Genomic DNA, 25924 nt, shown 5'->3' with positions numbered 1-25924 from the left:
GGTTATTATAAAGGGTGACCTGATCACCAAGTTCCTTTGGCTTTCTGTCCCACCATGCTTTTATTCCCTTTAAAATCTATCAGGTTTAAGTTTGTTTCCCCAGTGTGTTATAATGGCACAAAGGGCTTGTCATTAATGGTCAAACAGGTGGGGCTACTTAACCATGGACTGTCAATCACCCTCCAGAACTGTAGACTAAATAACCCCATTGTCTTTATAAAGTACCCAGCAATAGATATTTTGGAATAAAAACAGAAAATGAACTAAGACATCAAAGTGGATGTCCAGCCATTTAGCCTGAAGACCTACTAAAATTTGACCTGCCTCGGTTTTCCGTTGCCAGGCCGAGGAAAACCAAAACACATTTTTCTGAATTGTCTGAATTCCAAGGTTAAACCCACACACAAACATGGTAACCATGGATTAATTTTTGAAGAAATAAAGGCTAACTAAAGGGGAAGTGCACAGCCACTCGAGCCACCTGTGATTTATCGCTTGTGGCGCTCATCAGAGCGCAGTGCATTGATACGATGATAAAGTGTCAGCACGCCTGGCTGATTTGCTTTTGAAAAATAACCCAGGACCAAGATCAATAAGTAACTAGAGGCTGCATGTTCATTTTAATCTCTAAACCTTAAATATTAGTTATTTATTTCCCTCTATCCCCAAACTACAAGAAGTCTCCATTCTCTTGATACCAACCAAGAATAGACAAGCTGAGCTCAGATGACCTGAAGAAGAGGTGCCCATTCCTCTGCCTCCAGAGCTGTGAACAGCCCTGTAACAACCTCTTCACCAAGGGATACTTCTTACCAAGCATGCTCAGGGGTTAGAAGTGTGCAAAAGGCTGTATCCACTAAAGCAATCTCAACAGATTTATAGCACTATACTGGGTGGGTAGGTACATGGCCTTGACCTTATGAGGTTGTTCTTGATGGAGTGTATGCAGCAATGACATTAGTAAAGACCTAGTATCTAGGTAAAAGACGAGGGTCACAACTGTCACTTGCTGGAATTGTGCCTCAAGGGCTGGGGTCAGTTGAGTGTTGGTGGTGATCAGGATTATTACAACCAGCCCTGTCCTAAGGTACACCACACTCACAGCCTACGTGGGTCAGCTGCTCTAACAAGAATTGAGAGACACAACATATGCAAAGAATAAAATCTAAACTTTGGAATGTCTGCAAAGGAGAAATATCTGTGACCTTTGGATTTTCCAGGCCAATAATAAAGGAAAGATTGCTAACGTTGGTCATTTTTTATTTTCCAATAAGGATGTTACAAATACTGTAGACCCATTTAATTTCATCTTCCTTTTTTTGTTTTAAAGGTCCATAATTAGAGTAAAGAGCCATTAAGTCTGTGTGTCTTAGACTTAGCAAGAAGTTAAATAACTAGGACAGGACTAATAGATATTTACCCCAAGATTCTGATTAAAAGAGGCTGGAGGTCCTGAATGCTACCTCTAATACAGTGGTTCTCAGGGTTTCTGATGCTATGACTCTTTAATACATACAGTTCTTCATCTTGTGATGACCCCAACCATAAAATAAGTTCATTGCTACTTCATAACTATAATGTTGCTACTGTTATGAAACATAATATAAATATTTGATATGCAGGATATCTGATATGCAATCCCTTTGAAAGGAGTCACAACCCACAGATTGAGAATTGCTGCTCTAACAACTTTCCTGGTGGCTGTGGTATAGGTCAGCAGATCACATTCCAAGGTACACTATTGAAGAGAAGGAATCAGGTTAGTTCACACTATCTTGTCTGTGTTTTATCTTGGACCAGGCAACTCTTCCTTATACCTGGTCTCTGGTCTTCAGACCACTTGGTCATCTGATGTACAACAATCTCATTCAGTGATTCCAAAACAATGACAACCAAGGATTGCACAGTGCCACCCTGCTGCAGAGCTCCAAGTAAAGTTTTGAGGATGAATATAACATTCTCTTCTACCGTCCCACTAACAGACAAGACAAGTTAACTGGTTGCCCAAAGAAAAGGGAGAAAAACTCATCATTAGGGAAGGTGCAGGATGAGGATACAGTTGTCTAGCCTAACTGGTAGCTAACATGTCTTCCTTGGTAGCTTGGCTCTTTTGCCAGGGCATAACTGTCTTGGAAACTACCTTGCCTGAGGAACTGCCTACAGCATCTCCCAAGTTTCAGATGTCCATTATTGCCACAAAGGCACACTCCTGGATCCAATTTCAGAAATACAGCTTTTCCCCTCCCTGCTGGAAGGTGACTCAAACAGACAGGAGTTGGTTACTTACTTTATATCAGACTATATTATGTCTTTTTGATTTCAAAGCAACCCTAACATGAAGTATTTATTAGCCTCACTTTGTAGATAAAGAAATTGATATTCATGTGACACCAGCTTGCCTAATGCTTCCCCAGAAGTCAGGCTGAACAGCAACAAGGCACCAAACCTGTAGAGTTTATTCTCACTCAGCCAGGTTCCTCTTCCTGCCCTTTCTAACAGAGAGGTGGCAGAGGTCAAACGTGAAGCTAAATACAGACTGGAGATTAACTCGACTATTTCTATAATAGGAAAAACACACAAAATCCCTACAGCCACATCACAGAAGAGTGACCCAATTAATTCGGTGAGGAGATCAGCTGCATTGATCGGCTGAAGTGTGGAGAGGACAATGCAGCTCATTGATTGAGTGATTTACTTTTCAGAGGCTTGTATAGACATAGCTGCAGGCAAGTCTCTTCTGAAAGGGTTGCCATGACACCAGCCAATGGGTCTACTCCCTTTGACTCCCCCTGCTTGCTAGGACAAGCCTGGCAGAGCCTCCTTGGTCAGAGGTCTGCTTGCCTAGGTCACTAGCTGAGTTCCATTTTTGGATCTGATGGCTTTTCAAACAAATGGCTTGTCTTTCAGGACAGCCTTATTTCAATTACTAAGTACCTCTTGACTCTTTGCATTTACAAATTAGTATCTATGGCCCTTTTGTTAACAATCCAAGCATAGGAGGAGGGTCCCTGGCAATATTCCCATTGTAGAGAGGAGAGATTAGCATCCAGGGAGTCTCAGGCCACCCAAAGGGCTATATTGGGGTCACAGTGGTCCCTCTGAGTTTAAATATTGTCTTCATGAGGCTACAGCAATGAAGATGCATTAACCTTAAGAATCAACTCAATTAAGGAAGACTAGACAGGGATTAGTACAAACATGCTTTCAAGTACCAAATAGATGTGCAGTGAAATCTTGCGAGACAGAAAAGAACTCAAGGAGAGGGAGAGGTTGAAAGTACCTAACCACTCCTCAACAGATGGTCCTCCTTCATGCAGGGCCATGCTCCAGGTGTTTACTAGATGAACTAGGTCAGTCTCCAGCTCAACTTTCAGAGAAAAATATCCTCTCATTTTTTAGATGAAAAACCAAGTCTTTCTAACTTATAACAGATGTTTAACAGACCTGGAATGGAAACCCAGTACACTATATCTCTGCAGGGTGCATTTAGGAACCAGTTTAAATGATACTCAACAGAGGAAACAGTTTCCTTCTTTATTCAGAGGGAGAAAATTACATATACATCTAACTATATTTCTATCTCTATATCTACTTTATATCTATATCATCTGTATTTATACCTATGTCCGTATTTCTATCTTTATATTCACCTATATCTATGTCTATGTCTGACTCTGTGTCTGTATATTGACAATATAGACATAGATGTAGACATAGATATAGATATAAATGGAAACCAGATCATAGCAAGCGTTAAAACTCCATTTTAATTCATTCTTCTAACCATCTCTGTTATACTGTTGTATTTAAAACTGATAATAATTTGTCAGTAGCAACTTTGGAAAATACCAGAAGTTTCTACTGACTTCTAAAGAGGCAGCAAGTGTGTGATTTTCATACAATACAGAAGAAAACTCAGCTGCATCAGCACCACCTTTCATGAGCCCCTTACATCTCACCACTTCTTATTGGTCCGTTACCAACTCAGCCAGTTGCATCCAAGCAACAGACTGAAGCCTGAAAGATTGCAAATTCTCCCCTATCCTTTGCCATCACTGTAGAAATCTGGGAGGAGACCTGGGGAAAGAGTGTGAACTGCATCTGAGGCTAAAGCCAGCTAGCTTAGCCATGAGCTCAAGGTAGGTTATGAAAGACTTTGGCAGGCATGAGCTCACAGCAGGCAGCAGCTTACTCCTGCTGGCAGAGGAGTTCAGTTCACTGCTGCAAGTTCTCTTGGCTAGAATAACTTGGGACTAGAAATTCAGGTGGAGAAGCATGCATACCCAGCTAGGCTGCTTCTCAGCAGTTCAATGGAGTAGATTGGAAATAACTGTCCTCTGAGAGGCTCTACTCAGCAGCTGACTGAAACAGATGCAGATAGCCACAGCCAAACACTGAATGGAGGGTCCCAGAGGGGAGAGTAACTCCACAAGAAGACCAACAAAGTGAACTCATCTGGACCCTTGGGGGCTCTTAGAGACTGAACCACGGACCAACGAGCATGCATGGGCTGGGCCTGGGCTGCCCATATACATATAGTATATACACAGCTCAGTTTTTATCTGGGTCCCCCAACAACTGGAGCATGGTCCTAAAGCTGTTGCCTATCTGTGGATTCTATTCCCCTAACTGGGTTGCCTTGTTTGACTTCAGTGGGAGAGGATATACCTATCCCTGCAGAGACTTGATGTGCCAGGGTGAAGGGAAACTGAGAGGAGGGTGCTCCACCCTATCAGAGGAGAAGATGTGGGGCAATGTGGGAGGGACTGGGAGGATGGGGGGCAGTGTTGGGATGTAAAGTCAATAAATAAATTAATTAAAGAAAAAACAAAGTGTTTATTGCACAAGTACCACACTGCCTTTGAGCCCCCAAACTGTGTGCAGAGGGGAGTGGTGTAGGCTTTGACTATTTTATATGGTATGGTAAGGGGTCAGTAGGCTGAAGCTCGGTATGCAGGCCTTTTTATTTTTGATAGCTACTTTCCTATGTAGAAGCTTACTCACATTTCATCTAGCCACATAAATGCATCCTCACAATTAAGTCCCTAACAGTGTTGTCTTCCTTTTCAGAGACAATGACATACAGTCAATACTTCTCAAACTTTTTAAATGTTGTTTTTAAAACATCCAGCATTGAAACATAGCCAAAAAGTGGAAATAGATTTTTCAGCCAAGGGCTAGATACCTGAGCAAATCACTATTGAAAAGAAGTAAGATTAAATAAATAATTAACTCAGAATGAGTTTATTCCCTAATAGGTTGTGATTGGCCTATCTTAGGATGCAGAGAAAAAGTATCTGTTGAATGTATTCAGCCAATACCAGCAAAATAATGGCCAAATACTGGCAAACAATAGCCAGATCATAAGGCAAATATTATATCATTCAGTCATGAGATTTAACCTATGAGGTAGATATTGCTGTTATATTAACCCCATTTTATAGATGAGGACAAAGACTCTAAGATTAGAGAATTGTTAACCTCTCATATCCCAAATGCCAGGATATATACAAGAGCCTGTGGTCCTGGGCCTTGTACTTCAATGGATAGGCTTATAGACTTTGAAAGGCAGTAGATCTATAGGGAGTGCAGGGCATTTCCACTGTACTGGGGGTTGGTGTGTGTAACAAATCTAGGAAGACAAGAAGGGCTACAGGGACAGATTATAGAAGAGAGTGGAGATGGAGGAGCAGCAGCTGAATCACTGCTTAGATGTTGTAGGTTAAGCTATGATCCAGGTCACTTAAGACAGGAAGATTTGCTGTCTTAGAGGAGAAAAGACATAACTGCAAAAAATTAAATAAAAAAAAAATCAGGTTCTTGACTTAAGGTCTGTCTACATCAACACTGCAGTATAAGCTTGGATATTTTTTGTATCACTAAAAATTTATTAAGGAGCTTTTTAACATAAGATTTTTTAATAAAAATATTTTTTCATTATCAAACCATTCCTTGATCATTAGAGATTTGTAATGTAAAATTTCCACATAGCTAAAAGACTGATAATGACTTGATAGCTTATTGGTTCTGAAGCAAAGTTCTAGATCTCCATTGTGTGTGTGTGTGTGTGTGTGTGTGTGAATATGTGTGGGTATGTGAATATATGAGTTTTTCTGTATAGATATGGGTGTATGGTGTACAGGAGTGTGTGTGTTTATGAGTATGTATGGGTATATGAATGTGTGTGTGCACACATGTGTTTGTGACACACACATACACACACACACACAGAGAAAGAGAGGGAGAGAGAGAGAGAACGCAGATAGATGTAAGTATTGGGTGTTCATGTATATTTGGGCAGAACATCCCAGTGTGGCAGAGGAGCACCATTTCCTTGCATCCCAATGTGGTAGAGAAATAATGCTTCCTTTTTCCTGTCTATTTCCTTGCAGACAGCAAGCAGAGAAAGGAACACACAGGAAAGGGGCTGAGGAAAGAGACATTCCTCAAGAACAGGCTCCCTGGGACCTACTCTCCCCTCCCCTTCCCCATTAGGCTCAGCTCCTACCTCTCATCAGTTCTCAACCATGCCGTCATTTTATACATACCCTGATGGGCTCAATCCCGAAGTAGGTCACAGACCTTTGTAGTCTGGCTTTGGCAGCACATTAAGCTGTTCCTTTGACTAGGTATTGCCCAAGCCAACCAGATTGGCAACCAGGAGCTACCACCACTGCCCAGTCCACTCAGCCGTCTTACAGGGTCTTGTTTCTCTTCTCTGTTCTTTTTTTCTTTCCTGTGCTTGCTACTCTAGAAAGAATCATGCCAGGCATTTCTGGACTTTTATCAACTTTGTTCTTCATCATTAGGAAAATAAGTAAAGTCAGGGGATGTTCTTTAATATTTTAGCGTGGAATTACTGCTACTTATTCCATATCATATTACATTATGAAAATGATAACAAAATAAATTATTATGCTATAAATAAGATAATGCATGCAGGCATGAAGCAGGATTCCTTCTGCAGAGTAGAAAACTCCGTGTATTCGTCTGTGGTCAGGGTTTTACCTACGCCTCAGCTCGGTACTCATTACCACCAAGCTCAGATAGCTCTGTAAATTTTTAACACAGTCACAATAGGGATATAAAGAAACATTTGTTCTTGTGACATCTCCCCCCTTTTTTTTGAGGAATGTGGTGTGGTGAAAAACAAGTCTACTTTGGGACTCCAAACAGAGCTGGCCCTTTGTGTGGAAATTTCCTGGTGAGAGGAGAGGCTGATAGGATTGGGGTAGAGGGAAGGCTGCGGTGAGATCATCTCACTCATGTGAGCTGTTCAGGTGTCTGAGGAGTAGAGAAGCAGCCTCCTGTTGGATGGCTAGGACAGGCGCTGTGAGGACTAAGGGATTAATTAGCCTATGCTGTGATGATTAGGACTTCAGTCTGGTTTAGGCCTCAGGTGCCCAGGAAACATGGCTAGGTCCCAGGGGAAGTAAACACTGAAAAAATAGATAGAAAAGAACCTTGATATTAAGCTAACAAACACATTGGAAGCAAAGAAAATTAGCTTAGACTGGCCTAGAACTTGTTATGTAGCAGAGGGGAATGACCTTAACACCAGATTCTCCTGCCCCTACCTCTACACGCTACTATTACAGGCATACCTAACACAACCAGTTGAGCTTTTGGTTTTACTGTTGTTTGTTTTGAGTCAAGGTCTCAAATATGAAGATTTAGTTTGCCTGGAGCTCACTGTGCAGACTAAGGTTGACTTGAACTCAGAGAGATCCTGTCTCTACCTCCTGAATACTGGAAGTAAAGGCATGTACCACCATGCCCAGTTGCCACGGCTCCTTTGATTTGATGTTGGCGAGGGAACTCAGGGCTTCATACATGCTAGACAAGCAGTCTACCAACTGAACCACATTCCCAGATAAGAAGCATTTCTTTGGATTCTTCTTTGAAACTGAATTATCTTTATTTGATTGCAGGCTATTCAAACTTCAATTTCTCCAATGTAGCCGCTATGAGATAACATATGTATGATGTAAAATATTGACCCTGGCTAGATGGGGCAGAATGGCTCATGGGTAGTGTCTGGTAGATACAGCAAGAGGCAGTGGTGTTGGTACAACAGTACAGGCAGTGACATAGAGTGTTGTTCCTTGAGAGCCTTGCAGAAAAGTTATGCCAGTGTTGTGAAAGTTGATTCAGAACAAATGACATCATCTGGGAATTTTCAGAGCAAGGGGCAGCTAGCTCTGGAGTGCTGGGTCCCTGCATGCACAGTGAGTGGTCAGCTGTTTGTCTGTTGCCCTAGTTACAAACAATGTCTGAGACTGAGCAGCTTATAAAGAACATAAATTTAGTTTCTCAAGATCAAGGTATAAATAAGCATTTGTCCCTTTCGCTTCAAAAGCAGAAAGGCAAGCTACCACCTGCTTCCACAGCCTTGCTTCTTAGACCTCTTCTAAGTACAAGAAAGCTGCCCTGTGTGTCCCAGGCACCTCTTAAGTCAATGGTGTTGGAATCACTATCCCCCCCCCCCCCCAAGGCCCTAGCAATGTTTCCAGAATAAGGAAGAAGGCAGGGTGTGACACTGGGTTAATTGGGTTACAGGTGTTCAGATTTAGTAAGTTCTATGATTTGCATATCACATATATTGGCTGATTTAGTCCAGAAAGACTTTAATTTTAAATAAATGTTAGAAGCACTGAAGTTCAAAGAACTCCTTTGGTGTCAATTAAGACCTGCAAAAGTTCTTTCAAATGTCTAAGGGGATGCTCCACTGAGAGGCAGCTTAAGCCAACACAGTTGGAAGGAGCTGGGAAAATGCCTCCAAAGCAGTTCTGCTTTCTTTCTTTTAACTGGTGAATTTGTGAACTGAATGTTTACCCACTGCCTAGTTCTCAAGGCACAGGAACATGATGGCAACTGGCTTTGTGTGTGTGTGTGTGTGTGTGTGTGTGTGTGTGTGTGTGTGTGTGTGTGTGCTTACCCATTTGCATGCAGTCAGATGCCAGAGAAGGACTCAGGTGGCTTACTCTATTATTGCCTTTTGCCTTTGTTCCTTGAAGCATGGTTTCTCATTGGGGCTGAAGCCCATTGGTCCAGTTAGCATGACTGATCAGTGAGATCTTGGGATCCACCTGCCTTTCCTCTGCCCCATTACTGGGGTTACAAAAGCACTTGGCTGAGCTTGGCTGTTGTGTGGGTGCTAGAGATTGGAGCTCAGTATGATGTGTTTGCTTTCCTTGCTTTCACAGCAAGAGCTCTGACCCATGGAGTAATCTCCTCAGACCCAAGGTATTTGTTGTAGTGTTGAAACATGGGGTGCATTCATGGTGTAGGTTCACATGCCTGTTTCCCAACTTACCAATTTTCTTATTTCATTTTTCACAGCATTTTAGTTTTTAAAGCTATGGGAGATGGACTCTGAAGGTACCCGTAGACGTATAGGTGTGATCACAAACCTTGTGGCTACTCCAATCTACGTGTTGCACAACTCCAGCTAGCATGATTAGAGTAGCAATTTAAACATCCCATGCTTGACAGCCCATGATAATTCACAGTCTCATTTTAAAATAGTGCAGTGAGCTTGACAAATATGTGAAGAACTGATCAAATCCCCAATTATCTGTCCATTCTTTTTCTATAAGAGCATAAACCCAAATAAAATACATATGTAACAGACACGCACAAATATACTGTTCTTAGAAACACAAACAGTAAGTGATGATTTTCACATGACACACAGCTTTCTCTTAGAGGAAACTCTTAGAGATTATAATGGAATGCAAGAGAGAAGCCTCAGACCTTGTGCACAGTTCATTTAGTTGTACCAGAAACACAAGGGTGCTGAGATGCGAGCAGGTAGAGCTTTGGAATCCACGTCTTGAAAGTAGACACGGAGAGGACTTCTATGATTCCTAAGTAATAATCACTTATTGGAAATAATAACATACATGTTCACATCCAAACAGGAAAAGTCTGTTTTGTGTTTTTGAGTTCTTCACAACCAGCTATTTTGGAATAAATTATGAAAGAGATAATGAGGAAAAGTAGCACAGATGCAACCCCACCCTCTTTCCTGATCATAGTTGATGGCGTTGCAATTTGAATAGAAATCCCATAAATCTTGTAGTTTAGAGCTGTTCCCTGTTCACCAGAAGAGGTAAAGCAGATATTCTTTTTCTCACATTCCTCTCTGCAGGGAAAAACCACTCCCAGCACAGAAATGAGTCTGGTCCTTCATCTCTAAAGGGTCACTTATTATCTAGGAAAGACAATTGCCAGTAACCAGGCATGAGAAAGCCCATTTACGGATCTGTAACTTTTAGACTATAGACTGAGTTATCTGAGTAAGCTTACTGAGATTGTCCTTTAGGGAAATGGCAGAGAATCCAAGTCTTTCTCCACTTGGAACACAGACAATCCTTTTCCAGGATTTGTTTACATGCATACTGGAAAAGTTCTAAATAATCTTGAGGGTAGAGAACATACTACATTCTCTGAGGCCAAATTATAACAGCTCAAAGCACCCTGAGAAGGAATAAAATGGAGAAAAGAGGCAGAAAAACAGCAGCCAGAGAAACGTTTGGCAGAAGCCCGGCATATGTTTGGCATTTCCCTAGACTTGTGCCTGGCTGCAGAATGATCACTTAGGCACCAGTGTCTCTATTCAAACACTTGTGACCCTCTTCCACATCTTCATCAATATTTAGCAGGTCAGAAAGTGTGATGTCAATTTGTCCCTCTCCCTATGTCCTGCATCTTCAAGGCAGCTGCTCATAAGCACAGCCTGGTTCGTCTGCAAGACATACTGCATAGAAATGACATTCCATGAAGCAGGTCCTACTCCATAAAAATATTTGCCTGAGAACCTTAGCAAATTCTCTCTAAATCAGAAGTACTCTACTCCAAACAAACGACATGTTTGTTTGTTTGTTTTAAATAAAAGATAAGCAGATGTTTACTTATAACAATACAGGAATATTGTACCAACATCATAATGGGATTGGCAGGTAGAGAGGGACAATTATTCAAATGCTATGCAACTTTAGTTGGTGATGCTGCTAGCTTTACATATAACGTTGATATAGTCACTTACCTTAAGGGACCTTCAAGTAAAGAGAGAAGGAAATGTCTAAGATTGCTCATTAGTTGCATGACCTGCGTGCAGTCTGTCCATATGGTCAGTTCTAAAGGACTGTGCTTATAAACTCTTAGGGGTACCCATTAGAGTATGTGGTAAGTGAGTGTGTATGTGTGGGGGGGATCAGGTGCCATTCAACATCCAGTAGGACCTATGTGTCCTCAAAGGCAACATTCCAGGATCCCAGAGGCACACAACATCATAAATAGTACCAATATACCCTATCCATATAAACTTTTGACAAAGCCTAATTAATAAATTAAGCAACAAAAGAGATCAACCACAATATATTAGATCTTAGATACTTCATCATACAATTGCTTTGGTTTCCTTATAAAATTGAGAATACCCCTGACCCTTTGCTTAAAAGAAGCATGTCATAGATCCTTTTGTGAACTCCCTAAATTCCCAGCAGCCTCTGCTCTTGTGCTTTTGTGCTATTATTAAGTTAATGAGAATTACTTGATGACAAGCATTGCAGTATATTTACCTAGAAGCTCAGGAGCCTGCTGACTAATTAACATGAAGGCAGTACATACACAGTAGATACACTGGGCTGCACACACTCTGGATAAACAAGTCATGCACATCCTGGCTGAATTGCAGCAAGACAGCAGAAGAGGTCTTCACACTACTTAGAACAGGGTAGCTTAATGTTTTGGCTGACTCATTCCTGGGATTGTTCTAGTCAATAATCTTAGACCTTGATTTACAATTGATATGTGGAATTACAGAAAATAGGATATGGCAGGGAAAGGGAATGAAACTACTGTCCTTAAAGTATTTATATGCTTTTCACTGCATAAATTAACTTTTCTCAGGCTCTTGACATCATTGGTACCACAAGACTCCCTTCCTACCTCTCCACCCCTGCCCCACTCCTCTCTTATGTGTATGTGCAGGCATGTTTGAGCATGAAGTTAAAAAGCCAGAAGATGGCATTGGGGACATTGAGAGATATTAAGGTGTCTTTCCTCTATCCTTTTATTATCCTCTTTTTGGAAGCAGGACCTCTTACTGAAACTGAAGCTCTCTGATTGAGTAGATTCGCTGGCCAATGAGCCCCCACTATCGGCCCTTCATCGTCCTTCAGTGAAATACATAAAAATGCACATTGTTTTACAGGGAGACGAGGGATCTGAATTTAGGTCCTCATTTATTTTTTTCTTTCCTCTCCTCTCCTTTCCTTTCCTCTTCCTCTTCTTCTTCCTCTCCCTTCCCTTCCTTTTCTTTCCCTTCCCTTCCTTTCCTTCCCTTCCCTCCCATTTCCTCTCCTTCCCTCCTCCCTTCCCCCCTCCCTCCCTCCCTCCCTCTCTCCCTCCCTCCCTCCCTCCCTCCCTCCCTTTCTCCCTTCTTCCCTCCCTCTCTTTCTCTTTCTTTCTTTCTTTCTTTCTTTCTTTCTTTCTTTCTTTCTTTCTTTCTTTCTTCTGTTCTTTCTTTCTTAGAATTGTGGCTATTTCAGCACCAACAGACACAGTACATATCATCTCTTTGTCCTTGATGGTATGTCCCAGCATAACTTGGCAGAAGCATGTCAGAACCCAGGCCCATGGCTTGTACTTCTTGATTCTCTCACTGGCAGGGATGACTTGAGAAGTTTGAATGGAATACAGCTAGGCCTCAGAATTCCAGTGAAGGATCCTGAGCAAGCTTTTTTTTTCCCCCATAACTCACACATTCAAGTGTCATATCAAGAGGACAGTAATGTAAGTGAATATCATGCTATCCTATAACTACGGATTCATATTTTGTATTGTTTTTAAACCTTACTCAGGAGGACACCACATTCCCTCGAAACACCTGAAAATAAGAGACTTCATGGTAGATGTAGAGCCGGTTTCTAGGCGGTTGGTAATTTCTGCCTCTTGGTATTCATGTCCTTGTAGCTCCCTCTCACATCATGCCACACTTGGGTCTGTGACCAATAGAATACAGTGGAAGTGATGGTAGTTTTTCATAAAACATACTATGGCATTATAAAGTATGAAGAGTGATATCTTGGTTTTGTTCCAGAACCGTAAACAGGTTGCTTGGAAGCTCTTGGAAGCTCCTGGCTTCTGAGGGAAGCCAACTCCTAGGAAAAGATGTCTCCTGACATGGGGCTAGGCTTATTTTCAGGCTCCTTTTTTTTAGACTTTCCTTGGATAGTCATCTGCTCAGTCCATAGAAGGCATCCTATCCCCTTCTCCCAGCATGCCCTCTGTGGTCATAGGTTATCTCTTCCCTAGCCAGACTGGGTACAAGGAATTATTACTTGCAATGAAATTTCCTTCAGAGTAACAAGATCAGTTTCAGCAGGCCTCAGACCAGCTCATGGGGAGAATTAGCGTCCAACAAGCAGACAGTGGTCAAGAGCCTGGGACATTAGCCTCATTTTCAACCTTCCGGGAGAGTGAACAGCTGGTGGTTAAATTACTAACTGTTGATTAGTGATCTATTAAATCACACTGATGTACCAAAATATCTTTTGAACAGAACCTGAGCAACCAGGGTTAACTTCAATTGCCAACTTGATGAGACTGAGACACAGCAAGGAGATCATTTAAAGCAAAATTCTGTGTAAAATTATAGTGGTTTCCAGTGAGGACTGACTAAGAGGACATCATGCCATAGGGTAAGAGCCTAGGAGGAATAATGTTTATCTATCTATGTGTCTAATGTGTCTATCTATATATCATGTATGTATGTATGTATGTATGTATGTATCTATCTATCTATCTATCTATCTATCTATCTAACTATCTATCCATCCATCCATCCATCCTGGGCACCTTAATGTGAACTGTCATGCTCTAATGATCTAAAACCATTAGACAGAAATGACCCCTTTTCCCCTTAGGTTGTCTCTCTTGGGTATTTGCTAGAGCAACAAAGGGTCTAATGAGCACAGAGGTATAGCCTTCAGGACTCTTAGTCACTGCTGAAGCACTCAGAGAAGCAAAAGTCGCAATGCAGGGAATGAAAGGCCTTACAAGAAACACCACTGAGGTTGAAGAGGAGACCAGAGCCAGTGTGCTTAACATCAGACAATCTCACTGTTTAGAAATAGGATGTTGATCATTAAATGCAACACTTACAATCCAACAGTTATTTGATCTCTTCTCACTCACCTACTTTCTCAATATTATCTATTTTTATAAGCAAACGTATTTCAAAACACGAAAATGTTTAAAATTCACAATCAAACCCTTATCCCAAATCCTGGATTTAGTCAGAGAGGCCTCTGCTGCTTCTGGCTCCCAGAGCTGGTTACCCTGTTTAATTGGATTGATGGTGATGGCTCTAATTGCCTTCAATGAGATTGTGTGCCAAGTGACTATGCTTCTTGTATCAGGGCTAGCCAGACTTGTGGAATACATACAGAAAAAGCTTCTAGTTATTGAAGGGTATCATAGATTCCCAAGTCATGTTTGCTACAGTGGAATATTTTAAAATGTCTGTAGAAAGCCCAAGGAAGTAGTCTTTGGAAGCAGGTTTTCTGACCTACACCCACACCACAGGAGCCCTGTTTAGATGAATACTACAGTGAAACAGAGACCTGTGTTCCAGGCCTCTATTATTATTATTTAAATAATTCATTGAAAGCATTCAATGAAAATTAGCTCTCACACTTTCTTCCTGTTTCATTACTATTTATTGTTATAAACTGCAACTGCCTTGAAAAATATATCTTCCCTATTTTTCTGCATTTTTATATTTTTCCGATAAGGCCTTGCTGTGTAGCCTAGGCTGTCCTTGAACCTGCCGTCTTCCTGTCTTTACTTCCTGAATTCTGTGGATAATAAGGTCTACCTTTCAGTTTTCAGGATCTATGCAAATGACAGAAACAGCCAGAGATGATATAAACTTTTGAGGAAACAGAAACAATATTTTCAAGACAGAACAGGGCTGAGCCACATGTGAAATTACGGAGACTGTGACACCACACATATGAGCAGTACAAGCTCAAGGCAGTAGGCAAAAGTCGAGGAGTGCAGGAGGGGAGGAGAGCACAAAGTCCCACCCCCACTGAAGAAGAAGAAGCTACTCACAAACAATAGCTGCTAGGAAACGAAAAATGAGTTTTCTTCAGTGGTGTGACACTGGGTAGATCCACCCAACTCCAGGGCAGGTCTTATGTTCAGGAGTAGCTGGTCAGAACAGACTTGACTCCATGTTTTTCTTTGTTTCTGTGTGTGTGCGCGTGTGCATGTGCGTGTGTGTGTACATGTGTGTGTCTTTACTCGCTTTTCCTTTTTACATTTTGTTTTGAAAGGGAGAGAAAGAACAGAGTTGGGTGAGTAGGGAGGGCTTGAGAGGAGGTGGGGGATGGAAAAGAATATGCTAAAATATACTGTATGAAAATTTCAAAGAATAAAAAAGTGGTTAAGATGTAAAAAAAAAAAAAAAAAAGCGATTTTGAGTACAAGCAGGTGCTGCCACACCTAGCATACAAGATATTTTTAAAAGCACCCAATATCTAGTAGAGTTTAGCTTACTTTTCCCCCCCCCAGTGATCTGAAAACTTAACAGTTTCTAAAAGTAACATGGTGAATAAGAGAAGATGTTAAAAATACTAGTCTTTATGTGTAGACAGAGCCGTAATTAATACCTAGGAAGCCAGATGCTCCACGGCAAAGATGCCTCTATTTTCCAATTAACACATGGAGAGCTTTACATTTTTCAATTGGAAGCCCAGCCCCCCCGAACAAGCGAGGCAGCCAAATGTACTGCAAACACTCGTAGCTTCGGAGACGTCGCACCCAGGAAACACACCCCATCTTATTAGCTTCAGCACCGCTCTCATTATAAACAGACTTGCTTATCCTTCCTCCTTCTGATGCGCATGAAACAGAACTTGGATGTGTGCCCTCCTGAAAAAACCGACTCCTGCCTTCACCAACCAGATGGTGCACATCCTCTACACCCAGTCCTCTAAGGGAATCAAAAGGGGTTCCTATTGTGTTCTATAATATGATTAGTACATCCGCAATAGCTTGTTCTTACGGAGACTTCTGGAAGTTAGACAACTTGGCTAATGTGATCCTGCAGAGCTGGATAGGAAGCCTCATGCAGCTGAGGAGTCGGGGCTATGAGGAGGGGCTTCTGCTTTTTAATTCTTCCAAAACAGGCTTCAGTGGAGGTGTGGGGCCCTGCCACATCGGCTCACAAAGAAGCTGTCTTCTGTCTTTGAAACTCAGAGACAAAAAGTCTGCTGTCTCATAAAAGGGCTAATCAAGCAAGAAAGCCTCCCTCTCTTCCCTTCCCTCCCTTCCTTTGCCTCTCTCTCACTCCTGGTCTGGTTCGGCCATATTATATGTGTAATATTCTTCATTCACCGGCACCATCAGCAGCGCCAATGCCCACTTCTGGCTACCATTTGAGTGTCACCCTCACCACAAACAAAAAATGCCATTCTGAGTTTAGCCAACAAATTGGGGAGTAGTATACTGTCTCATACCTTGGAGATTATTCTGTCCTTGGCAGAACCTAAAAAGGAGAAAAGACAAAATATATGCATTAGTGTTTTTATTGCTCCTGATTTTTGAAACCACAGAACTGAATTAAACAAATACAGTTTTTCTAATAATTTAATGAAACAGCTAATTTCTCCACTTAATGCAACTATTAGGGAACCGTTGGGAGTGAGGGGAAAACATTTAGGGGTGAGGTGAGAGGAAGCATGCACCAAGAGTAAATCTGGTGTCAGTCTAGGCTCTGGAGTTGTGAAACACCATTTTGAGGCAAAACAAAAACCTTTGACAGCTTGAAGATCACCTGTCAACTGTGTCTTATGTATCCTCTTCACAGGTCAGAGGAAAAGAACTCCTCCATGCTAATACCCTGCTCACCAAATGTAGCGTCACAAATGGGTCTCTATGCAGTAGTCTAGCTTAGCAGTAAGGCTAGGCTGGTCACATGACAGAAGAATGGACTCAGATAGGTCACATCCCATGACCCGAACCATTCTGTAGACCTGAGCCTGAAGAAAAGTTTTTGAGTAGCTCAGGGGCAAAGTCTCTGCTGAAGTTTGAAGTTCAGTTCAACCAAACATCATATCTTCTTCCCAGTTTGCTTTTCGGAAGCATTTCTTTCATATCCTAAATATGTGTGCATTTCAACTTGGGCTAGAAAGATTTAATTAAAAATAACTCCATCACCGCCAAAGGAGGCTGTACTTAATCAATAGTTCCAGATCTGAGAAACATTCCGCACCCCCACCCTCAACCCCCGAATGCAGCATGGTTCTCAGGGACCTGGACTCCTTCCCTTTTCTAAAATGTAAGATTGCTTCTCTATTTGGTATTTTGCCAATTAGGAAAAAAAATTGTGTTGAGCAAACAGCTAGCAAATCCATCAAAAGGTTAGGATTCTTTTTATTTGAGTGCTCTTTCCTAATGGGTTGAAATTGATTGATTAGCTCACCTAGAACAGACTTAGCCTTGGGGGGAAACAGCTTTGTAGACCTTAGTGGACTGTATTTTAAAACCAAAAAAAAAAAAAAAAAGAGTAGAAAATCAACATTAAGGATTCAATGGACTTCAAAAGCAGAGCAAAACAGGGAAAACACAGTCTGAAACTATATTAAAATCCTTTCATTTATTTCCAATCAAATAGCCTCGTAATAAATTATATTGTTATCCTGTCTACGGGCTCCGTCTTTGCCGGGAATGCTTCCAGGCTATGATCTCCAAATTCAGTTTATACTGAACTTTTCCAAACTCCATGTACTGTTTAATTTTAAAGTTTTATGGCAAATTTATCCCCTAATAGACTTCTCTTCCCCTCCCCCCACAGCTCTGTCAATGTTACACACATTGGCTTTGAAACTACTTTCAGAATGAAATGTGTCTAAGTATAAAGTTTGCCTTTTAGAAAAGGCAAGAAGTAAAAGAAAGCAGGAGTTAATCCCCTGCCTCTGGCTAGAATCAAGAGAAAAGAACTTCTTGAAGGCCAACCACTATGATCTTGCCTCTCACCATCTTTGCTGTTCAGTCTTTGGAATCCACAAGAACTATGCTCCTCACACAGAGAGGAAGGGTTTGGAGAAAGTGACATTTACATTTGAATATGTGTGAACATCTATTGGTGTGCTTGTGAAAACGTAGATCCTGAGTCCAGCTCTGATGTGCTAAGAATATTTTAAGTATTCTAGGGAACTGGGAGTCAGGAGATCACCATTTGAGAAGACCTGACTGCTGGATGAGAAATGTCTTATCAGGTCATGTAAGCTGAGTGTGAAGCGTTGAGTCAGAAGGTGTTTTAAGTGGACATTCCAGGTGGTGCAGCAGTGCAAGCCTGCAACCCCAGAGCGTGGGGGCTGAGGAAGCAGGACTGCTAATCTGAAGCTAGTCTGCCTACCTAGCAAGTTGTACTCAGTAAATACACTTAGGCAAAGTGGTATTCAACAGATACAATGCAAATACAACTACTTGAAGATCCCTGGTCCCCACCTTTGTGATTTCCAAACAGATATCTGATCTACTGAACACTGAAAGGAAGAAAGCTTAGGTGATGTAACTGAATTAATGTGGTACCCATTTACAGTTTAGTTCTAAATAAGTCACAGAATCCTTAGAAAGACTAGAAAGACTAGAAAGACTTAGAAATAAAAAGGTAGTCCAGTCTTTCCCATGTTTTCAAATGAAGATGGTTTCAAATAAAGAGATGAAAGTGGTTGGAGGTGGGGAGGGGAGGATCTAAAAGATTAATGAAATATTTTAGCCACAAACTTGAGTCATTCCCAGGTGTCGCCTTTCAGATGGAAATATCCACAGAGAACTATTAAGTAAATACAATTAATCATAATTAATCATTCACTGTCTGAAATTGCCTAAAACCAAAATCCTGAAATGGACACATGGCACCCTTCTGCTGGCTCTAACTCTCCTCCAATTCACAAAGTATTGTGTTGTTTGGCTCAGCACAAGCCTTCCAACCTCCAATTATAAGTGATATTGTAAGATAAAAAAAATCAATGAAATGTCCAAATATGTGCCACCAATCTTTGCGTATGAAACATCCTTTTCCAACACACATATGGTTTGCACAAATGATAATGAACATAATGAACACATCATTACTTCCTATGTGCCAGCCTCAGGGTCTCCCTTTCTTCATTTGTAAATGCAAACTTTGGACTTACCACCTAAGTTACTTGAAGAACACGATTAACTTAAAATAAGGGGCTTTATACAGATGCCAACCTTTAATGGAACACATATATTAAAATATACAAAAAATTATGTTCTTGCCACCATCATTTTACTGTAATGGAAAGACGTAACAGTAAGACATGGGAAGGAACTAATTCAAACAAGGCACTATTCCTATGTTTTCAATATTGTTGTGGGGTCAGAGTGACACGGTCACTGTAGTAATTACTTCTCTGTTGCTGTGACTAAATGTAATAAGCAACCTAGGGAGTAGCAAGAGTTTTCTTGGCTATCTCAGAAGTCTCATTACTTTGTGGTGAAAGGAGTTAAGTCCCTTAGGCAGTGAGGGCAAGAGCCTTGGTGGATCATAAGCTAGACATGTAGGACATGATACCTTTCCCCTGAATGGATGACCAGCTCTCTGATTATGCTGAGGAAACATGCATAGAATGTGTGGACTGCTCACAAGTTCCACCTGAGAGAAAGTAAAAAAGGACAACCCTACTAAAGATGACTTCAGCCTCCATCTACCTTCCAGAGATTCCTGAGTCTGTCCACAGGGTGTAGCAGAGGTTTTCCTCCCTTGGAGGCCCTCCCTGCTTGCCAATTCCTTTTTACTTTTCCCTAATGAATGCAGGGCTGTATCTTGCCTAAACACTGGGGTGCCCTAAGCACTGTAGCATTACAGGGAAGGCAAAATGCAGTGTATAATGATGGTCCTCAGTCTGTTTCCCTGAGTGGGAAACACAGGAGTCTGGGATAATTGCTGTGGTTCCCGGTTACCTGTGTACCCAGGCACCACTGGCATACTGCTGGAAGTTGGTAACAGGGGTCCCTGGTAGGTCCTTGCTTCTCCCAGGGGAACCGGGTGCTAAGAGTGCAGAGGGGGTGGAAGAGAGAAAGCTTTCTCTGGGAGATGTAGGTGAAGCTCTTTAAGACAAAGACCTAAAGATGGTGGATTTGGATGCATACACCTTATTCAGGGTGAACCAGGGATTAAATACCTTTTGCAGGAAGGAATGCCTAGGAAAGGAAGCTCATTGGCCTAACACTTGGGGCCTATCTAGATACCTCATTAGTATGGAGAACTTCAGGTTTTTATGCTACGTGACTGATTGCCATGGTCCTTTCAGTGGATTGTCATAGTTACATATTCTAGAGCAGGTAGAGGCAGGCAGGGAGTAGCCCCACTCTTACCATTCTCAATTCTGAGATTCAGAGGGCCTGAGCTCAGTCAGCCTTAGCAGTTCTTCTGTCTGGTGGCATGGTCTACTTGCCTCACAAATAGATATATTTGCTCTGCACAGTCATCGTCAGCCTTCTCTTACTCTTCTTGAATGTGTGACAGTGAACTGGGAGGTCACTGACTGGCCTTGACTTTGGTGGCTGTTGTTTATCCAGACCCCTACTCAGAAAAGCCGAGGACATTCTCAAACAACCAGCATCAGCTGTGGGGAGGGCATGGCAACCTGGCTCACACACACCATGCTGGGCAGTAAGCAGAGTTAATAAAGAGGAAGCAGGGTCAAATGTAGCCCTCCCCCCCGCCCCACAAAGACTGCCTCAGCCACTCAAGTCACTTCTTCCATGCAGACCTGACCTTGTAGTTCTAGTGACTCCATAGAATCTATTCAAGTTCTGAATCCATCAGTGGGCCCATTCAGGATAGGGACAATGGCCTCCAGATCTTCATGGCTTTAGAAAAGCCCTTGGAGCTTGGTGAGAGATCTACTTTCTTTGACCTTTCTCAGTCTGATCAAACTGACAGATTGCCCATCTCAGGCCCAGAGCACACTCCTGTCTACATTAATCTTTTGGACACTGCTATATGTTTTGTTTTTCTCTTTTCTCACGAGGTGTTTTCCATGGGGGGACTTGGCCTTCAGCAGGAAGCCCTTATCCCCCCTGCCGACTGCACCAGATCAAACCATACCATCTATTTTTTCTCTCTTCCCTATCTGTTAGTACCTAGCAACCTTTGATCTTCCCAGGTGTCACTTAACGGCTTCAACTGAACATCCTCTGGATCTCAGCCACAGTAACAGTTCCCAGAACCAAGGTCTCCAGGACTTTGCCAGGGCCCCCAACTTGCTTGTGATGCTTCCATCCCTTACATGCAAGCCCACACACTACCTTCGGTATATGGTATATTTCTTCTAGTTTTCTTTTCAGCTGATAAATGCCTGGTCATTCTTTAAAACCACATGCCACACCTTTTCTGTAGATCTTAATTTCCTCAGACACAGTCACTTCCTTACTTGGGCTTCAATGCTAGTTCTTCCTACCCATTTCAGAATACTAATCAAAATGTTTTAGCAAGACCTGTGTCTAAACCTGCCTCCCTGCTTAGACAAGGGGGTTCTTGGAATCAAGCCTTACTAACTTTGCAATGAATATCAACTGTGTACTTAGTGCTGGGAATTTTGTATTCTGAAATGCAGGATGAAGAATAATGTGAATTATTTGATGGGTAACCAACAAATTCCGTGTTAGATCATCAGTGAATGAATGCTTTTTGTGAAGTCTCTAAAGGATACTCCAGTTGTCATTAACCGCCTACTACTCACTCTTCCACTGTGAGAAACACTAGGCACTTAGTTGCCAGCATGTTGGGTCTGCTAACTTTAAAAAGGGGAAATTATTTCCAGAATGAGCACTGGCCTTTATGGACAAATGAGAGGGAACTGGGAGCCAAGGAAAAGAAGTAAAAGCATACTCTTAAAGCTAAGGAGGTAAAGACAAATGAATGGCATCCTCCAGCATGTGTAAGCCTCAATGACAACCTTGCTACAAAGCGGGTTGTGTGAATTATGTTGTCTCTGTTGATGGATTAAGTTCCCCCAGGCAGAGTCAACTGTGAGGCTGTTTCACCCTGAGTTCTTTGCCTCTGATTTTATTTTTTTAAAGAAAAGAAAAGATCTTGATGTTTAAAGCTTCTCTTCTGGTTATTTACAAAAAAGAAAAAAAATTAAAGTCTTTCTAGGCAATTGTCCAAATTCAAGAGCTTAAGCTAAAAATCCCCATTTTAGAAAATTTCATGCAATTCTCTATTTGGATTGAGGGGACAGCTCTTTTCCTGACTAATCACAGAACAAAGAGTAATGAAGGCTTTTGAAAATTCAGACAGAATTTGAAGTCAGGATGCTTTTCAGAGGTGAGTGGATTTTCCAGGGTTCAGGGAGAAGCAGAGGCAGGGTTATCATTATGCTCCATGTCCAGCCAGTAGCTTCTCTGCCCATTCCCTCACTGAATACATTCTGAGGGATATGTGTTCATTATGGTAGTTTGCATTAATCTGAAGAAAAACAATGTGATTGCCAAGGTTGCTTTTCATAATATATATATGCAGTTAATGCAGTTATGAGAAAAATAATTTGGAAAGAAAGTATTATGGACCCAGTTTTCATTGGTTTGACAATTATATAGCTACTATGCAATGAAAACAAAAAAAATTATACAATCTTTTTATAATTTTCATGAAGGGCCCTTCTAGATGCAAATTTTTACTTATGTAATTTTCAAAGGCTATAATTTGACACAGACTCTGTCTCCTAACCAAGGGGTTTGTTGTAAACACTATTTAGTTTATAATTACCATACAGTTAAATGACTAATCACAGAGATTCACTTCATGATCATTGACAAAAATGGCCACACTTAACACAGATGAAATTAACACCAAGGCAAACAGGGCTGCCTCGCACACATGCCCAGCCAATCAACCAGAGCAAAGCCACCCGGCCACAGCTAAGTGTGGGATGAGAGACAATTAATCTGTGTTGTCTGAGTCAGAGAAAACATAAAGCTTAGACCTATTGTCTTGCTTCAAGTCCAGTGTGATGCCAGGAAAGGGAACTCCAGATGAACCACCTGAGAAACAGATATATTCCTAAGAGCACTCGTAAGAACCAGGGTAGCCTTATCTTTTTACATTTTCCTCTCCACCAAGCTCCTCTCTGTGAAATATTCATTTTGAGGACATTCATTTTTAATATATGCTTAGAAAACATTGGTTATTCCTTCCTCCTGACACAGCTTCTATTACCTTAATTTCCGAAATGATGTCTAGTTTGGTAACTGCTGGAGACTAGAGCCAGACTGTAAAATGGAATATGTCAGCCAGAATGCCTCTGACAGCAAGAAGCAACAGCTTGCCCTGGATTCCACTCCCATAGCCTTCCTGAGGGCACCATTTAGTACCTACAGATGCTGGTGTCTTGAATGTATGTTGCTATAGTCATCTCTCTTTGCCGCTCTCCCTGTAGCTCTGCCCATGCATTACTCTCTCTAAGCCTCACCTGGCACATTTCTCTCCAGTGTCATCAGGTAGTTGCTAGACACAGGGCTATGAGATACAATACATGGGACTTCCTGTGATATTTTCAAACTTCTGTACCCATCCATGCATGTCATTCTCTGGCCATGCATTTATGGCATGTCTACTCATCCTCGTTCTTTCTCTCCTGGCATTTTTCTCTACCTAAACTCTTTGTCCTATCTCGGTAGCACTGACTTGCATTTCCTATAAGTTCAGGATACGTCAAAAGATATCTGGTTCCACCTGAATTTCGTAGCCACCATAAACCATTCTTGGCTAGATACTTGGCCAGACCCAGATGTTCCTGCAACCTTAGAGCAGTCACCTGCTTTCTGACAATGCCCTCCTGGACCCACAGTTTCATGGAGTCTTTTGTATTTATATATTGAGAGCCTGGACACCTATGTCCCTTTTTAACATTTACATTGACACTCAGTCCCCTGTGTTCTCGTGTACATTGAGAGGTGAGGCTTGAGGAGATGACCATGCCTTGGAGTCTTCACACACTCAAATGGGGTTTGTGCCTTTGTACAAGGATCTGAGGGAGTCTGTCAAGCTCTTATCCTTCTCACCGTCTCCTACATGTGGTTGTGGCAAGAAGTTGCCACCAGTTAAGCTAAACTAAAGCTCTAACCAAGTAGTTTTCAACCTTCCTGCTTCATCTCCTCATATTGTGGTGACTCCCAGTCATAAAATTATTTTGTTGCTACTTCATAACTGCTATTTTGCTACTGTTACGAATCTTGATGTAAATATCTGATATTCGGGATATCTGATATGCCACCCCAAGGAATTATAACCCACAGGTTGAGAACCACTTCTCTAACCAGACGTCTTCATCTTGGAATCTGCTGCCTCTAGTGCTGCAGGAAAGATATGTCTATCGTTTATGAATTACTTAATTTAAAGATCATTGTTACAGCACCAGACACAGACTAAGACAGCCTCCAGCCTCTAGCCCCAATCAAGATCTGAGCAACTTCCTGAGAGATCACACATGCTTTTCTTAGGGTTGCTGTATAGAATCCTACAAATAAGTTGGGTTATAACCTCAGAAATGTATTTCTCCCAAGTCCAGGAGTGAAACTCAAGGTATCTGCAAGGCAATGCTCCCTCTGAACTGTGGGTAGATCTGTCATGGTTCTTTTCTAGTTTCCAGTGTGGCAGTCCTCAGTCTTAGCATTCTCAGGTTGTTCCAGCATCCCATTTTCCACACCAATGATTTGTTCACACAATCATCTCGGATTAACAACTATGCTGGACCAGTATGCTGTCATCTGAATTAACAATATCTGAATAGATTTTACATCTAAATAGGGCAGAATTATGAGGTATTTGGATGTGGGACTTGGTTGTTTTATTGCTGAGGGTTGAACACAGTGTCTTGAACCAAGCAAGCTCTGTAGCATAATTCATCACCAAAGAAACCCAATCTAGAACCAGTCAGGAGAACTAAGTCAATCTACTAATCTATGTGACCTACTAGTAATGTTTAAGTCACTGTTTGAGTTAGTTTCTCCATAGAAACAGATAAACAAAATGATTTTCTTTATGTAGGTCCTCACAACAAGCATTATGGCTTCTGGCAACATGGTCTAGACATCTTTTCTTGCAAGACTGCTTGGTCCTTTGTGACATTTTCCCTTGTTTGTTTTGACATTTGTTTTAAAGACAAGGTTTTGCTATGTAGTCCTGTCTTATCAGAAACTTGGTAGCTAGACCAGGATGACCTCAGACTTGGGTCCATCCTCCTGCCTCTGTCTCACAAGTGTTAGAATTAGAGGCCCATGCCATCCTATTCTCAGATGCTTGGTATGTAATGCAACAGATATGGCCACTGTTTCAGAAGGTGCCTTAGGCCGTATGTCCATTCCTGTGCCCTGCTGGTATACACTGAAATGACCAAAGAAGAAATTTATCAAAAGTATGCAGTAGAAGGAAAAGGGCACAGGGCATGAACAGACCAGAAACTGAAGAATTGATTAAAGGTACAAAGGAGATAGAATTATATTAAAAGGTAAAGCCAGAACTCAATGAGGAATAGCTGAGAAGCCAACTGCTAAACAGTGTGTGGCCTGCTTTCTGTACAGAGCCCACACAAGGCCCACATCAAATCAGTAGGGCTGAAGGAGGACCAAGAGGCATCGTCAGTGTCAGCAGCAGCTCCCCTCTATCCCACCATCACCTGAAGTACCCTAGGGATAGCATCTCCTGAAAAGGTACACTCTCGCCTGCATCTGTAAGGGGAAAGCTACAGCACCAGGACAGAGTATTTGCTACATGCTTGCTCTTTCCTGCCACCACATCCCAGGGCCAGTCTCCATTGAGGTTCAACTATACATTTCATTTGAGGGAGCCAGGCCACAAGGACTCTAG

The 25924-nt window shown here is 41.8% G+C and overlaps 1 protein-coding gene across 1 annotated transcript in view; it reads right to left on the bottom strand.

The window, feature by feature from the left end:
• Sema6d (semaphorin 6D) overlaps window positions 1-25924 on the bottom strand; it is a 546498-nt gene that overhangs the window by 165807 nt on the left and 354767 nt on the right. Inside the window, exon 4 of the mRNA XM_076929654.1 lies at window positions 16536-16564. The gene's annotated coding sequence lies outside the window, so the exon portion shown is untranslated. The remainder of the gene's footprint in view (window positions 1-16535; window positions 16565-25924) is intronic.

This window comes from Arvicanthis niloticus, chromosome 2, assembly GCF_011762505.2.
Source record: "Arvicanthis niloticus isolate mArvNil1 chromosome 2, mArvNil1.pat.X, whole genome shotgun sequence".
NCBI classification, from domain to species: Eukaryota; Metazoa; Chordata; class Mammalia; order Rodentia; family Muridae; genus Arvicanthis; species Arvicanthis niloticus.
This window is presented reverse-complemented; position numbering and strand designations above follow the sequence as displayed.